Consider the following 4,795-nt stretch of genomic DNA (forward strand, 5'->3'; position numbering starts at 1 on the left):
CTTCTCTGACAATGAGTTTTAAGAAAATCAACAGACAAAAAAAGTATTTGGAAAACGTTTTAGTTGATGATTTTAATTCACCCAGAAAAGCCTTAGAAACTGAATAATGTCTAATTCATGTAAGTATATTACTCAAGTCTCTGATTTTAAATGTTTGCCAAAACCAAATATACTTAATGGTTTATCGTTTTCAGTTCATTCAGTTTTAAAACTGAAATATATGAAGTACCACATACAAGGAATTCGTAAGTCGAGTCAATGTATTGACAATTTTTCAGACGTTGAATTTCTTGAAGATAATTCTGGCGGCTCTGATGTAGCAATACAATATTGGAGTGAATTGTGAAACTTAAAGAGAATATTGTGAGAATATTATTAATAGGTTTTTATTTTTAAGTTATTTATTACTGTGTTTTTAACTAACATACCCACCTGTTCACGGGACACAATGTATAAAATCTAATTGTGTGTGTGGACTTATATTTGTATCGAAAGGGCTTAGCCCATTTAGTCGATATAGATTCATAATTAAATAATTATATGTTACAATCTTAAAATATCCATAGCTTGCTTTAGAAGTAAAATACAAATAAATGCTTAGGACTTCTCTATAAGGTTCCTTAAAAAATATATTTGCTTTTAAGTTTGATTATAATATTATGTCATATAACTCTAATATTAAACCTAACAGTACATAATTGGATTTACTGTACTCACATTTACATGTTGCTAGTAGTTCAAATATAGAAAACAAATGGTGCACTGACATATTTTTAACAAAGTTTTAATTTTTTAGGCAATACAATGCAAGAGTCTAATTTCAATAACACCTAAACATATTTTAATTGCAAAGAAACACATAACTAGTTTGGACTTCAGTATCTTCTCTGAAAGGAAAGTAAAACTAGTTGGATGACAGGTAAAAATTGAAAATTCCTAGGGGTTTGTAAGACATCGGAAAAACAATCGGAAAGTTCTTTTAGCTTTTTCTATACACCAAACAATTTTTAAAACAATTTTACTCTTTTTGAGCTCAGTATAGGGATAAGACATTTCAGTGGAATTACATTGACATTATTACTTTTCTTTAATTACTGTAATTTTACCAAATCCCATACCTAATTGATAAATAATATACGGTTATCAACTACATTTGTTTTTAGAAACAAAAAGTTATAATAACTCTTCACGTCACTATTGATCTGATTTTTATTACAATTGGATCTGTATTTTAGAACATTGCGAGTAAGTGGCAACTTAATACAAAATAAAGTTCTATTGAAGTGTGCAAACATGTGAACATTCTGAACACCTAAAATTTCATATTGGTACAATCTAATAAGTTGTACACCTTAATTATTGGCATAGGTTAATATGAATCGTTTATTTTACATATGATATTACATATATTTATAACACATATCTTTCAGGTCCATGTGTTGTTGTTTAGTAGATGTGACTTACACTAAACGGTTGTTCTCATGTAATGTTTATTGCTAGATTTCAATGTTAATAATAAAATTAAATCTTAATTAAAAAATACTCTGCTCATAAATATATATATTTACTTTCCAAATACTTACTAAAAACATTGCATCATATATTTTATTATTATTATGTTTTTAGAGTTTACACACATTTTTGGATTGAAAGCCACTATCCTGCAGTTATCACACATATAATTTGTGAAGTCGAGACTATTGTACAAGATTTTTTGCCAAACAATTCACCTGTCAGAATGTTTGGCATGAGCTGTGATATATATATATATTGATGATGTTGCTGATAGGCTGTTAAAAGATGCGGAGTATCCTACATACATACATACACAGTATGTACATTAATTTTACAATACATTTTATTGATCGTAGTAATATTAATTATAAAATTTAATTAAATATGTAAATTATAGGTTTACTGGTCGTCAAATCCGTTCCCATTCATGGAACCTACTTCACAACTAGGAAAGATAAACTTCTTGACTGAAGTTGCACTCTGAATCATGTTTGTGAATAAAATTAACTGTCAATGACTAATTTATAATTATAAGAAAACTTTATTTTTAAATTTTATAATTAAAGAGAAAAGTATTAAAAATCTTTATTAATTATACTATCTAGTTTTCATATTTGTCGTATTTATAGTTTTAATTGTAATTTATGTAGGTTCGTATAGTAAGTGGGTACATGGAAATCAGATCCGTTTAGGCTTTTTTTTCAAAATTTTATAAAATTGTGTTCTTAGTGTTATCGCGTTACAATAGGATACATCAAAAAAAAATTTAATACATTGTGTACTTGATAATTATAAATAAAATATTTTTAAATGTTATCAAGTATCGCAAAATAATAAAATGAACATATGGTTGGTAAAATTTTTGTCTTAAAGAAATAACGTTCATAGGTAACATTTTTTACTAACAAAAAAAATATATATTACGACTAAAAATGGTCACCCAACCAGTTACGTAGTAAAAAAACCACTGGCTAAGCCGCTGGAAACTTGATAGAATCCCACGACCGCCTGAGGTTGTCCTTAATATGGTGATTGTAAGTGAAAGAAATATTATGTCATTTAAGGGGGCTGGAGCATACCATGTTTTAAGGGGTAGTGTTTAGGCATTTCATATTACATGTACATTTTGGCTGTGTCAATGTGTGAGAATAAATGAACATTATTGTGTGTAATCCGTTTTCGCACTTTTCGCGATGAATTTAACTCTAATTGATTTATAATCGTTCGGAATGCAGGTAATATTTTATATTTTTATATTATTATTTTTTTAATTATTTAGTTTTTGGGTTGGAAAAAAAGTAAGTACGCTAGCGTTGTATAAATAAATTATCAGCAGATAAAAAAAAAATGTTGCTACATTGTTGCTACTATATTATTATTAATTAGTACCTATTTAATACGACATTTAATTTTCATTAGTTACGACATTTTTCGTCAATATATCTTTTTTTCTAATATTATTTTCCATGTTCTACGAACTTATAATCCAACCTATATAAACAATATCGGATAAAAAAAATTTAATAAATTGTGCATTTCCTGAATTCACCAACTATATATTCACTTTCCCGTTGAACAAGATAATGTTGAAGAAAATCGGAGCAGTGTATTGGGCAAACTGTAATGATGACATGATGACAGACATAATAAACAATTTTAACTTTTAAAAAAACACACACATCATTGTTAAATCAATACATTCATCCTAACCTCCGCTAAGATACTAAAATAGTGCAAAGCCAAAATAATTTTATAAGTATAAATATAATTCGAAGGCACAAGAAATAATCGATATTAAAAATAACAATATTGCAATATAAAAATGATCATCCGACTGTCCACATTATAAACAATAAACTAGTATAGAATATTGGTAGGTATATAGTCATATAGACAAAAGACAAAAAAAATGTATTACTAAACACCGGGTCTTGGAAATACTTTTGGTTCCAAACGTATATTACGTGTTAGAATTTTTTTTGAGTTTGAAATATTTTGAAGGTTTCAAAACATAATATACAAGTGCGTATTAACTATAGAATTTCAAACTTAATTCGAGTTTCGAACTCGAAACCGAACACCTAAAGTTTAAACTAATACCTATCACGACAGTAAACAATTTAAATCAATATTATAGAAAATGTAAAAAAAATATTTAAAAAAATGTGTGTTTAGGTATATATTATTTCATTTTTACTATATTGTATACCAGTTGCGTCATAATATATTATCTAAAATAGTCACTCCAGTGTGCTAAAAGCAGTGCCGTAACAGAATATGCCCTCTTTGGGCGTTGACATATGGCCGTAAGGTCGGACGGCCTTTGCGCGATGCTGCGGTCTGGGTGTTCGTATCGCAGCGCGCTCGTACAGCCTGCGCTTTCCGGCACTCGATCTGGACCCTTCTTGAACAGCCGCTTGTCGATCACGTCCCGGAGCGTCTTGAGCGGTGGCGCGGCGGCGGCACCCTCGTGATCGGCGGCACCAGCTGGCCGGTCTGGAGCAGCAGCATCAGGCACGTGACGTACATGGACCGGTCGGACAGCTCGTCGTCGTCCAGCGTCATCTCGCCTAGCGCGTCCAGCCACATGAGCACTTTCCTCCGCTCTTCCGGTGACACGTAACTGCGCCAGCGTTTTCACCGGCTGGCGGTCGCACGCGCAATGCTGTTCCGTTTTTGATGCACCCGTTGGGCAGGCACCCGGTCGTCGGTCACGGAGCTATAGTACACCGGCGGCCGCTTGCCCAAGATCAACGGATCGCTGCACACCCTTCGACGGCTTGCCCGCTTTTCGCTTCCGACGACGACTTGCCGCCGCTTTTCGCTTCCGCTGACGACGTCTTCCGTCTTTCGGCGCGGACTTGGAATTCGACCGGCTCGTCTTTCGCGTCAATTTATGTCGTCTTGTCCAATTTTTGGTTTGTTCTTATAGGGTTTGGTTGGTTACCTATATTGATATTTTGATGTATGCAAGTTGATATTTTGCACTTTTATCGGCGGTTTCTGTAATTCGATTGGGAAAGTGTTAATGTTAAAAAACGTTTTATAAAAATGAAATTTGAAATGTATTGTCACGATGACTGACTGAAGTTTTTAATTCACATCATCTTAGTGCAGTGGCGGCTATTCCTTAAAAATATAGGTGTAGCGAAACATAAGAAGTAACCATCCACCCTCAACAACAATCATCCATATAACATTTCATCTACTGAAAAGTTTAATCAACATGTTAAAAAATAAAATTAGGATCCACTCAATTTTACCAAATAAATGCCCTAAC

The 4,795-nt window shown here is 32.2% G+C and overlaps 1 long non-coding RNA gene across 1 annotated transcript; it reads left to right on the plus strand.

The window, feature by feature from the left end:
- LOC132932671 (uncharacterized) lies at window positions 1–2,019 on the plus strand. Its single transcript, XR_009662877.1, has 5 exons — window positions 1–119; window positions 195–363; window positions 797–919; window positions 1,627–1,831; window positions 1,913–2,019. It is a non-coding gene; the product is annotated as an uncharacterized LOC132932671 (long non-coding RNA).
- The last annotated feature ends 2,776 nt before the right edge of the window (window positions 2,020–4,795 follow it).

Source organism: Metopolophium dirhodum, chromosome 1 (genome assembly GCF_019925205.1).
Source record: "Metopolophium dirhodum isolate CAU chromosome 1, ASM1992520v1, whole genome shotgun sequence".
In the NCBI taxonomy this organism is placed as follows: Eukaryota; Metazoa; Arthropoda; class Insecta; order Hemiptera; family Aphididae; genus Metopolophium; species Metopolophium dirhodum.